The sequence below is a fragment of the Paroedura picta genome, chromosome 15 (assembly GCF_049243985.1).
Source record: "Paroedura picta isolate Pp20150507F chromosome 15, Ppicta_v3.0, whole genome shotgun sequence".
Lineage (NCBI taxonomy): Eukaryota > Metazoa > Chordata > Lepidosauria > Squamata > Gekkonidae > Paroedura > Paroedura picta.
Genome location: NC_135383.1, coordinates 5672101 through 5684965, shown reverse-complemented (window position 1 = coordinate 5684965; position 12865 = coordinate 5672101). Strand labels below are relative to the sequence as shown.

The 12865-nt window shown below is 49.5% G+C and overlaps 1 protein-coding gene across 2 annotated transcripts in view; it reads right to left on the bottom strand.

The window, feature by feature from the left end:
* PRDM16 (PR/SET domain 16) overlaps positions 1–12865 on the bottom strand; it is a 338369-nt gene that overhangs the window by 303432 nt on the left and 22072 nt on the right. Inside the window, exon 1 of one of the 2 annotated variants that reach the window (XM_077311219.1) lies at positions 298–371. The exons of the other annotated variant lie outside the window; for it this stretch is intronic. The gene's annotated coding sequence lies outside the window, so the exon portion shown is untranslated. Of the gene's footprint in view, positions 1–297; positions 372–12865 lie in introns of those variants that run through there. 2 annotated transcript variants of the gene reach the window in all.

The following is a 12865-nucleotide window of genomic DNA, read 5'->3' as shown; positions in this document are numbered from 1 at the left end:
ATCCGGAGACCAATTTGGGAGGGGTTTAAGACTGCAATGAGGGTCCTGGTGATTTTGGGGGGGGGAAGAGTCGGAGCCTAAGAAGGTTTACTCGGGAGTACGGATATGATTCTTACACGATTTAAAAATATATCTGCATTTTTATAATCGGAACGGGGAAGCTATATCACCACCAGCCTTCAGGGCTGGAGGATAGTGGCGTCACCCTCACGGCCGGGCAGAGATTTGAACCCAGCACTTTTGCACAACACCCCCTTTCCTCCCCCGAAAAACTTTCCGACAAGGTCACGCAAATACCTGTGCAACAGCTGCGGCACACACTCCCCGGGATCGCGCGCGCCGTCGCCTGGCAATTTGCGAAGGTCCGCTCGGGCCTGAGGAAAGCGAGTGGGTCGCCTCCCCAGGTGCACTCAGGTGTTGCGGCTGGCGAGCCTTCAGGGGCGCGGCGTGGACCGGGGAGGCCAGCGACCTCGCTTGCAACCTCCCAGAGATCACAGGGGAGGAAATGGGGCAATTTGTCGGAAACTTTTCGGGCATGCAAGCAAGCTCCAAGCTCCAAGGGGCGCTAGTCAATGCCACAAGGCCAAAAACCAGGTGGGTGGGGAGAGACCCACCAGGCCGCGTTGCCAGAATTGGGGTTAGGATTCTCCCCAGAAATCAGACGTCAAGGAAAACCTTTTGTGTGTGTGCATTACACACAGAGAGAGACTGGCCAAAGCGGCAGCCCTGTCCGGCAGCGGCGGCGGCCAAAACCACCAAAGGTATTTTGGCATCTTAAAAACGGGCCGTGGCTGACTGGGGCAGGGCCGGCCCTGCATCCAAGGCCCCCTTCGCCCGGAGCCAAAACAGCTGGGTTCATGCCCCGGACGCACCGGGTGGCCTTGGACCAGGCGTGCCAATGTCAGCGCCGAGTTAATGCTGACCTACCTTACAGGGGTCTTGTAAGGATTATGCACAAATCGTGCCCCGGGAAGCACTCTCAACACGCAGGAGCTATGGGCTAAGCGTTATTGGCTGGGATGTCAATTTATTGGCCTTGCTTCCCCTTCAGATCTTTTTGCAAGGTTTTTTTTTTTTTAAGCAGGGTTTGATTGATTCTCTTTCTCTCCCTGAGCGCCCCCCCCCCAACCCCACCTCGGTAGGTGGCAAAATCCAAACGTGGTTTAACCTCGGCAGACCTTACTCAGAAGTAAGTTTTCGGAGTTAACTTCTCTTCCCTGGAAGGCGCTTTAGGATCAGCTTCATAGCTGTTGGTTTGGACTCCTCAAGAGTAAGATCTGTAAATTTGCTGGGACTTCTGGACAAGGAGGCAGTGAGTGGCGCTTGTTAAATATTTCCCAAATGACAACTTAAAAAAAATTTTTAGGGAGAAAATTAAAACGCAAAGACCAAAAAGAAAGAAAAAAAGCTTGAATTAATTGGCGACTAAATAGAGCAGGGAGCTAACACGGCGACCTCCCCCCCCCCAATTAGATGGATTTAAGATTGGCCCAGATGTGAAGGAGGCATTTAAAAGGTGTGTTTGGGTCTGTGGCCAGGTGCTATTAATTGAACCTCCTCTCCCAATATACCCATATTGGTAGGGGTGGGGTGGATTTGGTTCTGCCACTTCCAATCCGTTCAAATGTATACAAAGGCAATTATTGTGGTGGTTTTAAATAACATTTTAAATGGGGAGAAATGCAGAAGAATCATAATTTGACTGACAACACCCCCCCCTTTCCCCCTCTCACTTTGTCCATGTTTGTGTTTGACATATTTGGAATCTTCCACCGAATGGGGCCATTTAAAGAGAGAAATAAGAGGGGGTTTCTTTCGTGTTTCAACCTGTCGCTTCCAGAAGGGTGGGGGCGTGAGTGGAGAAACGGGAAACAGATGGACCAAAACAGGGACACGCAACTTTGGCCTGAATTGAGAGTCCCACAGGCCCGGTCCACTACGAGCTCCAGGAGCCGCGCAACCCGCCCTGGTTGTGTAAGAGGAATCCCAAAGGGACTTGTAAACGCGCCCTGGGATGTGCTTTGAAGAGTCAATCCAGCTACCCTTTTACTCAGAAGAAAGCCCCGTTGGCGTCAGTGGGGTTAGGATCGCAATTTGAAAGCAACGGCATTGACCTGCTGCGGGATTTGCTTCTGAGGACCCGCCCGAGGCCCGGCGCAGTTGGGAGGAAGGATCGCATTCGCAACCCACCCGCGGCCAAGTCTGTCCTAGCCGGCATTTTCCACGCGTTGGGCGTCCAGATTAATATATTAAAACTGTTTCCCGTTTGAGTTTATCTGCGTTGTGGATCGTGGCTGCTGCTGGGGGTCGAAAACAATGCGTTAGGGCAGGGGCTCATGGGAATTGTAGTCCATGGACATCTGGAGGGCCGCAGTTTGACTACCCCTGCGTTAGGGCGTCCTTAGGAAGCCTAGTTTCCTTTTGCTGATTCACACGACGAAAAACGCCAGTGTTAACCTGACCTACCAGTGAATTCCACCTCCCCCCCCCCGCCCTTCAATCAAAACCAAAACAGCAAAGCTACAGCGCCTGTTCTGGATTATGATTTATGAACAGGAATGGCCCAATAACCGCGGGTGGGGGGGATCAGCCTGTATTCCCCTCCCCATTAAAAATATTACTGCTTAGGTTTCTCCTTGTTGCATTTCACATTCAACTTCCCAGGAGGTTCTTAAAAATTCCTGAAGTGGACCAGCTCTAGCAGAACCTAGGCAGAGAGCCCTCCATCTCCCCCCCCAAGCCCCCGACTCAGATAGCTTAAAAACATTGGAATCCCCCTCCCCAGCTAGCCCTGTGCACCTGTTTCATGTTTTATAACCAGCTCCAGCAAAATAAGGAATGCCAAGAAAATTCATGGTCGAATGGGTCGTCGCTGCTTCCTGTACGGGCAGGTTTAGTAAGGTATGGAAGTGAAGGCAGTTACCCAGGAGGAAGCCCCGGTTCTATTACAAGGGCCTTTCCACCCAGGTAAGTGGGAGAGCCACCGAGGCCTTCATCAGCTTTTCTGTTCCAAATGAAGAGGAAAATCAGTGGGTTTTTTTTTAAGCCTAACGCCTCTTTGCAGTCTTCCGTTGTTTCCCTTTCCACTTCCATGCAAGCTTACGCGACCGGAAATGCAAATGCAAGTTTATTTAAGACATGGGATCCGATACACTTGCCCAAAGAGAGAGGGCTCATCCTCTAAACCAGGGGTAGTCAACCTGTGGTCCTCCAGATGTCCATGGACTACAATTCCCATGAGCCCCTGCCAGCGTTTGCTGGCAGGGGCTCATGGGAATTGTAGTCCACGGACATCTGGAGGACCACAGCTTTGACTACCCCTGCTCTAAAACCTGTTTCAAAGGTGGGAAATCAAACTGACCAGTTAAAATGCCTCCTAGGGTCATGACGCCTATAATCTTTTAGCATCCCCCCTTAATATATTTTCCCCCTAGAATCCTGTAAACTCAGAAGCAAGATTTTCCCTAGAGAGGAAAGAGACGCCTGAGTCTTATCCAAGAAGGGGGGTTTTCAGGAGGCTGTGGAAAGGGAGGCGATTTTGCAAGGCCGCCTTCCTAATTGACTTTGCTAGAGCGATCACGCCAAGAACGTTCGCGTGGAGCTGCGTCGAATTAGAACCCGGGTCAAAAATGACTGGCATTCCCTCAGCCCTTAGAACTGTCCACCAACATGTGCGCGCGCTCACTTCCCCAGGGTGGCTTTTCCTCATGAGAACTAGAAACTTAACTTTTGTCTGAATCGAAAGTTTTTGTTCATAAGTCTTGTTGAAGGAAAGGCACCATTGCACAAAGGGATATGGTTTTGACAAGAACCTGGGTAGATTCAAGAGGGGGAAGGGTTTTTTTTTTTTTGGGGGGGGGTAGCTGCCTTCCGGTTCTGGAAGCGCTCTAAACGTCTTTTGTATTCCTCTGACTCCTTCCACGTGAGGACTCTGTTCTCTTCCCGCCCTGCCTTTCCAAATCAATACTCTCTCCATCAGGGAAAAAAAAATGCAATTTATAATAATTTGCACATGACAATGTTTGCAGTGCTGTTTTCTGGAAGTAAGTGGCCCACTTCCCCCTCTGGCATTTTCGGGGGGGGGGGAGGGGAGGAGGAGGAGAACGTGCATCTGGGCACGATCCAACGACACTTAATCACTTTAACGGCCTCTGGTTTTAAACGAGAGATTTGGGCACGTGGGGGAGACCTACGCTTTCCCAGGGAGATGGAGGGGCTTCAAACAGCCGCGGCTACGCACACTTCGATCCGAGTAAACAGCCTTTTTAATGGAATGTGACTTTCATGCGAACAGGCGGAAAGGCCGCGGGTGGACGGCCACCGACCCAAGAACATTCGCGCCCGAGCCAAGCGCCAGCGAACAGAACGGGCCTTACACGCGAGCAAGTGTGCGGCGATTTCGGGGCTGGACAGGGCTATTTGTCTCGCACTGCCCTTTTACAGGTCCCAGGAAGGGGGTCAGGGAAAGACCCTCCAGGCGGCTACCAAAGGAACCGCACACGTCTGTTGTGTAGACATTCTCCCTCTCTCTCCACACACACACACGCAGAGAGAGACCCCATTTCTGGCATCCAAGTTCTTAGAACAGCTTAAAATAGTTGAGGTTTTATGGCTTGATCAGGAGGTCCTTAGTAAAACACACACACGACTTTCTCTCTTCGGAGGATTGGCTGGGACAAGCCCTCGATTGTTCCCCCTGCACGCAGAGATTATTCAGAATTTTGGGAAAGTATTATTTATTTAAAGAGGCGCCTGTTCACGTTGCCCCCACGGGCCACCTGGGGGCGGAAAGACCCTCTAGACATTCAGCGTCCCTCCAGACCTCCCTTTCTGCCTCTTCCTCTTCTTCTTCTTCTAAATGCCCCCTGTTTACCCGATAAGCCAAGGAGGAACCGGATTGATGTTCCCTGTGTAAACAGGAGCTGCCTGGCCAAAGGCTTTGCAGCGGCTTACTCTCCTCCTGCTTTCCCCAGAGACAACCTTCCAGGCACAAGGGGGCAGCTGAAGGCAGGAATTGGTCAAGGCAGCCTCAGCCGGACTCCCTACTAGCTGAAGACTGCAAGGGACCCCAGCGGATTCCCTCCCCCTCCCGTCGCCAGAGATCGCGCCTATGTCGATTACCCCCCCCCCCCCCCCCGACTCAAGAAAATTGCTACAGACCGACCGAGCAAGCTTTTGAGTTCCTCGGAAATCTGCATCGAGATATGTGGGGCAGGGTGAGACGACCCCCTCCCTCACAAGACCTGAGATTAGAGGGGGTTCAATGCAGCAAACAGGCTGTCCAGGTGTGGGGACGAAGCGCAAAAAGCTTTCTCCCCCCCCCCCTCCTGCAGCCATTTAAACCCCCAGCTCTGATTCTCGTCTGAACTCTCGGCTCTGTAGCCAGAAGGAGAGGAGGGAAAGCGGGGTAGACCTCCCCCCCCAAAAAAATGAACAAAGCAGAGAGGGCCGCTTATGTCAGGTGTTTCCCGTGGAAAAGGAGTCAAAGGAAGAAAATGAAAGAAAACTCGTTGTGAGATTAAGAAAGTGACTCGTTTTTAAGCGTCACCTCGTAGCAATGCTGTCTCGGAAGCAAGCCCTCCCTAATCCGGTGGAGTTCGCTCCGGCGTGTACACTGGGGGGGGGGGGGGTGCAGTTTGAGGCTGGAAAACGCCACCCACATTAAAATAATCATAATTCGATGCAACAGTAATGGGATGGTATTAGATTTCACTGGAAGCCTGCTTTCGGGCGGAGATCAAAGATGTTTATAATTTCTATTGCAGGCTTTCATGCACACGCAGGCGTTTGACAATGCAATGGATAACGCAAGGGGAATAAAAACGATCCGCTTAAGCTATCAACGCCTGGAGCCCCAGACTGTCTCGGTGTCCTTATATTACCTTTAGATCCCCACGCTTGTATTCGCAGCAAGCCCAGGCCAGCCGCAGATTTGAAAAGTCCCTTTCAGGCAAATTCCGCTTATTCGGGGTTGAGTCCCGCTTAATTCTGCGGAATAAATGCTCAACAATCTTGGCCGGGGAAAAATCCGAAATCCGGACGCACCGCTGCCCCCCCCCTCCCCCGAAAGCACTTGAGGCTGACTTTCGAGTAAACATGTCAAGTTTACTTCCGCGTAAACTTGCACAAATTGCGACAGGCGGCTATTTTCCGCGCTTCGTTTTCTCCTGTTGAAAGCTGCCGGTCTGGATAAGGCGCAGGAAGGATGAATGGGGGGGGGGTGCTTTCTTTTCAGTATGGGGCGGATTAGGAGGATGGGCGGGAGGGGGGAGGGGGAGCAGTTTAATGGGCGACTTCCCTTTGGAATCGAAGACTTCCTTTCCGTTCAGAAGTACGCTAATACCTCTGAAGAGCGCTTTGAACGCGGGCAAAGCACTGTATAAATGTTACCTCTTCACACGCCCCCTGTAATTACTTCTGGACTTAATAGAGCAGTGCCTATGTTATTGTTAATACCAGTAATAACAGACGCATTGCTACCTAACAATATTATCAACCTCGACATATATATTCAATCATAATATCACCACGGAGCTGGTGATATTATAAGAGCTGCACCTACTCACGTGTCAGATAATAAATAGCGCCTAAATTAATGAGCTCATCACAAATGCATTAATTGCTAGTAACAGTTGCGCGTGCAGGCGAGTCTGGGGGCCGGGCGAGCGGGCGGCTCATGGACTGCATTGTGCACAGGAACCCGGGGACCAAGGAAAATTCGCTGCTTATTTTGTTGCAGAAATGGATTTCGCGACGGGACTGGCAAGAATACACCCATGCCACACACATATAGGCAGACCTATTAACCGTGTGTCAATCACCAAGTCGGGGGTGGGTGGGTGGGAGACTGGCCACGCGGGTGTTGGCAGAAGACCCCCCCCCCAAGGGTGTCTTAATTGCGCCTTTGAATCCCTTGCTTTGGCCACCGCTGCTCGACTCTAGAAACTCCCGAGGTTTAAACAAGCCGCTTGGGGACGATTCTCCCTCCTGCGTCCCCCAGGGGTCGGGGACCTTCCCCGTGCGAAAGGACCCCATCAAGGTACTGAAGGACGCCCCTCCTCCAATTGCTAACTTGAATCGCTCCCCCTTCCCCCCCCCCCCTTGGAAACATTCATGCCACCGGTTGTTCATTTCCACGGGTCGCCAGGATCTGCGACAGCAGCCCGGGTGCCCCTCTTTGTGTTCGGCGCTGCCTGCATCGCCGGGTCCGAAATAGGAGGGGTCTTAACGGGGCCCAGACCCGCTTCGAAGGACCGGCCCGGCCAGGCCAGGCGGAGCTTGTCCAATGCGTCCTTTGCTTTTCGACCCTTGGAGAAAAGAATCAGCCACGCGGATGACCCAGCAGGAGACTCTCTCGGGTGTTTGGTCCCCCGAAAGAAAGTTTTGCGGAGGGCAAGCGAAGGTGGCTTCCGTGCCGCAGGCGCTGCCTCCCCCAACCGGTTTAAAGCAGAATACAACCTCCAAACGCCCACCCAATTGAGGCGCATTTAGCCTCCCGCCCCCCAATATATTCTAAGGCTGCAAGCAAGCCTCGGACGGACTTCCCCGCGATCCTGCGTAGAGCCTGTTAAAGTCTTAGCATTTTCATGTGCAGGAGGGAAGAAGGAGAATTAAAAGGGAATAAGCTCGGTTAAAGGGGCCGTGAAAATGCAAACCCCTTCTTCTTCGGAGGAGACCACGTGCAGCGCGGCTCTTTTACGCGCAGAGAAATCCTACCGGGCGCAAACGGGACCTTCCCGCAGGCAAAGGCTTTGTGGCATACGGCTGTTTACTCGGGAGTAAGGCCCACTTTGGTCCACGGGGGTTACTCCCGCGTAAGAGAAGCTGGACTGGGGGAGATGATAGAGGACGGGGATAAGGAACGAAGCAGCCGCAGGGGAAGAGGGGTGGGGAGAAGGGGGGGCAGAGAAAGAAAGAAAGAAATCCGGCCTGGAAGGAAGGAAGGGGGGAAACGGGAGAGAACACAGGCTCAAGAATTCCTCCGGGACCGATTAGTCCCGGAGAGGCATGGTATTAAAACAAGGAGGCGACGGCTCTCTTTTAATTCGGATTAACACCTCCAGCCAACAAGCCGCTCTGGAATCTGAACTTGATTCGGTTCCAGACATTCTGCCTCGCCCCCCCCCCTCCCGCCATTCCCTCGGTCTGGCTCCCTGCGAAGGAATCGGGTCCCTTTCCTCTCCGGCTTTTCCTCCACCTCCGCCGCTGCCTTGGCTCTGCCAGGTAGCACCTGGATAATTATTAGCCATTAATTGGGTTCAGGACCTTTGGCGGTGGGAAAAAGAGGAGGGTGACCCGAGGACTCCCACAAAGAGCTTGAGAGCTGCCGGGGGCGGCCCGTGCGGAGGCACGATCCCGCCGGTCTCCGGAGGGCAAACAAAAAAGGGCATTGGGAAGGGGTGGGGGGGAGATATATATAATTAGGACAGAAACGTTAAGTTGAGGCTTGATTCCTTTCCAAGGAAAGTTGTGCTCTCTCTCTCTCTCTCTCCCCCCCCCCCCCCATCCCCACCCCAGCCCAGCCAGCCTGCTGCCGCTGCCAGGCGCTTACTGGAACGACCTGGCTGGAGGGGAGGAGAGGGGAGGAGGCAGGAGCTATAAAAATCAAGTGACCTTTATAAGGAAGGGGTGGGGGAGAGAGAGAAAAGTTGCTAGACTGCCTGGGCAGCAATAGCAAAACATATGCGAAAGATTGCATTCTTCTCTCTCTCTCTCTCTCTCTGCAATATGCCTCCCCATCCCCCAGTCCCCCATAACCTTTCATTCTTTCCGAGCTTCAGAGCACTGGAGGGATTTAGTCTTTTTGTAACCTCGACAACAACCCCTTAAGGTAGGCCCTGCAAAGCCAGGAATCATGAACACTAATCACCCTGAGCCACTTAGGAGGAAAAATAGGCACATAGACAACACATAGCAGGACAAACAGTCCTCTTAAGGTGGGCAAATGTTATTCTATTATCATACATGACTGACCCACAGACTACCTGCAGCGTGGCTCAGGGTCCCTTAGCCACTAGCCTGTCTGCAAAAGTGGCTGCCACCCTTTTAGGACAGGGGTAGTCAAACTGCGGCCCTCCAGATGTCCTTGGACTACAATTCCCTACAATGCTGGCAGGGGCTCGTGGGAATTGTAGTCCATGGACATCTGGAGGGCCGCAGTTTGACTACCCCTGATTTAGAAGGTCCAGAATCTTTCATGCTCCAGTTCTCATGAATCACCAGCATTATAAACCCTTCGTATTGTAAACAAAGGGTTTAGGCTGAGACAGAAAGCGTGTGAGTTAAGTGTGAACACTCAGCCTAAAGCCATCTAGTGAATTCATTGCAGAGATAACATTTGAACTGTGGCCAGTTCTGCTTTTCATCTGCTTTGGGTGGGTCAGTTTTCTGGACGAGACACTCTGGCTTCCAACACAGAATTTATTCGTAGAAATTATGCCACTCTATCAAATTCAAAGGATTACATTATCTTGCCATTCTGGCAACAGCCCTTTAAAGCAGGGGTAGTCAACCTGCGGTCCTCCAGATGTCCATGGACTACAATTCCCATGAGCCCCTGCCAGCAAATGCTGCTTTAAAGCAGACTAGTGGTATTTTTTGCCCTGATCTGCATGCCTCATACTAACTGGGTTGCAAGTGGTCAAACAGTACAAACCTGTTGCAATGCATGAATTATACCCGAGAGAATTTCAGTTTAGGGTTTTGTGTTTTTAAATCCTACAAATAATGCAAGATCCAAAGTGCACAAGAAAACCTCTTATATTCCACAGCAGGAAACTTTCCTTCTAAAAAATAGTCATACAGGGGGAAAAATATGAAATTTTGGATAACACCATTTTTCATATATATAAATGTGAAACATAAATAAATAAAACAAAAATATGCAAAAGAATATGAGAAAAACCAATGTGTTTGATTATTTGTCTATTCTTTGATTTATATAACGGCGCTCTCAAAGGGGGAGGTTTACAATAAAATAGTAAAAATACATAACCCTTAAAATCCCCAGCACATTAAGACATGTTAAAAGATGGTTATTGGTTGGAAACTGATCTTATTTAGTATTCTTTTTTCCCTTCTACGGCAGACAACCAGATGCTACAGATCACAACCAGAGCATAAGAAAGATGACGATTCTTTTCCACTCCTTACTGGACATCAAGTATTGAGAGGCAGACCGTGTCTGTGCACCTTTCATGGAGGTTCCACTAGGCCATCATGGTAGCAATAGCCACTGATACATCCGCCTCCCATAAATATGTCCGGTGCTTTTAAAAAAGGACATTTAAGCTTCCAGCCATGTTAGCGACCTATGAAATACTTCCTTTTTACCTGGCTTGACCTGACTTGCCAGTTTTCTTGGATTACTCTCCATTCTAGCTTACGAAAGAAGAAATTTCTCTCTGCACACCTCTCCACCATCGACCTATAACGTTATAAAGCTTTGTCAAGTCTTCCTTTATAGTGTAGCCCAAGAATACTTTCCTGGAAGTAAGCCCCACTGAACATACCTTAGTAGAATTTTGAGCAGATGTGCTTAGGCATGTTCTTTTTAGTTCTTCCAAACAAACCCAGCTGCTTTGGACAGGGCCTTTTCCATCCTGGTATTCCAGCTAGGAAAACCCATCCTCCAAAATGTCCAGCTGATGACCGCTTTACTCCTATTAAGGCGCCAGATAAAAAGCAGTTTTCAACCTCTGTGTTCCAACCATCATTGGGTTCAGTACTGGGAATCTACTAATAGCTTCTCCCTGATGGAAGAACCTTCTGCAGCAGAGATAGAATCCTTGCTTAATGGTTCCACCATTGCAAGGTTGGGTCCAGATTAGGGGTCATTTTTACAACAACGAGCATGCAAAAAACCTGCTGAATGTGCAAACACAAGACCAAATACAAGACACGCTAGACCAATTACACAAAGAGGACCAAAAGCACTAAGAAAATTGTTCAATTAATATTTAAAAAAGAAACAGAATAGAGAAAATGTATTCTGCCCTTTCTTTGCTTTTGGGATGAAGAAAAACATAAGAATGGGAACTGGGGGTGGGGGTGGGGGCTGTGAATAACTCTCTTCACTTCCAAGGTGAGCAGAGGAAGACCTTCCTGGGTTAGCAACATATTTTGTTCATTTAGAATACAATGAAACCTTCAAATGTGAGCCAGTTAGAGGCATAATTCAATAGAGGTGGACGAAGAACTTATGGGGTGTGAGGTGATTTTCCAGTAAGCTCTGATTTGCTGGAGGGGAGTGCAGGAGACATGGCAGAAGGGAGGTCAGACTAGGAACTTGGTGATGGAGGGAAAAATATATATGGGTGCTTTTCTGCAGAAACTAATTTCGCAATATGATGAGTGAGCAGAATATAAGAGAGGTTTCCTTAGGTAGGGCCTTTGTAATTTCTCTTCATCCAAATCTCGCTCTGCCTTTTGGGGCTTGGGATGACTTTTTCTTATTTCCAAAGTAGAACAGATGTGTTAGGAATCTTTCGTTCTGTTTTTTTCCCCTTGCATGTGTGAATGTTGAGGTTTTGTACATATGCAATTTGCCGAAGCTTTCAGTCCATTCGGGGCTTTTAGTCCTTTCTGCATGGCTATTCAGCACTTGTTTCTTTTGCATTAATGGCCCACCCTTCCTTCAAACGAGTCAGGCTGGTATCCATGCTTCTCATCTCTATTTTATCCTCACCTACCCTGAGAGGTAGATTAGTCTGAGAAAGCAAATGTCTGTCCCAAGGGCACTCAGTGAATTCCACCACAGGGCAGGGATTTGAAATTGGGTCTTCCTAACCCTTGTCCAATAGTCTAAGCCAGGGGTAGTCAACTTGTGGTCCTCCAGATGTCCATGGACTACAGTTCCCATGAGCCCATGCCAGCAAATGCTGGCAGGGGCTCATGGGAATTGTAGTCCATGAACATCTGGAGGACCACAGGTTGACTACCCCTGGTCTAAGCCATATACCATGCCAGCTCTCATTTTAGCTTGTTTTGCTTGCCTATAATGTGTCAAGTTAGAGACATAAGGCAGACTGATACTCAATTATGCATGCACCTGACCCTTTTATCTATTTATGTTTTATATGGTCGGTCAGCCTTCCTCAGTTGGATTCAAGGAAGATTATAGAGAGTATATGTCAATGCAATCAATAGAATGGGGCATTTAATAAAGGCAGCAATAGGATTAGGGCTGTCGAACTAACCAGAATTATGAAAACAGAAGTAAGGCATAAGTATTAACGTGACACATTAAATGATGCAAAACTCCGTTCTAAGATCCTAGTTTTGGGGAGCTGAAATAAAGATACTCTGACTCTGATACACAGTAGTACAGACCACAGTCCTTAATAACATTTCTAAGTAACTCTGTGAATCAAAGATGCAGGCCTGGGTGGGATGGCCGCAAGCATCAATACATCAATACATCCTATTGGATTCATTGGGACTTTGGGGCAAATATACTCAGGACCACGCAGTCCCTGATTCTTTTTCCACAGCAGATATCCACTTGCTATGGTGATGTTAGGCAGAATCAAACTTGGGCTTCCCGCCAAGTATCCAAGTATCCACAGACTCAACATCACCGGTTCCAAAAAGGCAAACATACTGGGACGATCACGTGCTCACAAATACAAGTTGGTTACATTTCGTAGTTATGAATCTAGCTGTAGACCCGAACGTTTCATTCCTCTACCCAGCAGCTGCGGAAGACCCACCCAGCTCCCACCTGCCAACGAAGGGGCTGTTTCAACGAAGGCACGAAGCAGAGAAGCCCACCCCCCCGACCCTCGCAAGCTTGGATCCAACTCCAACTGAGAACCACTGAGAACATTTTAATTTTTTCCCATGTTTAATTTGAATTATAATTTGT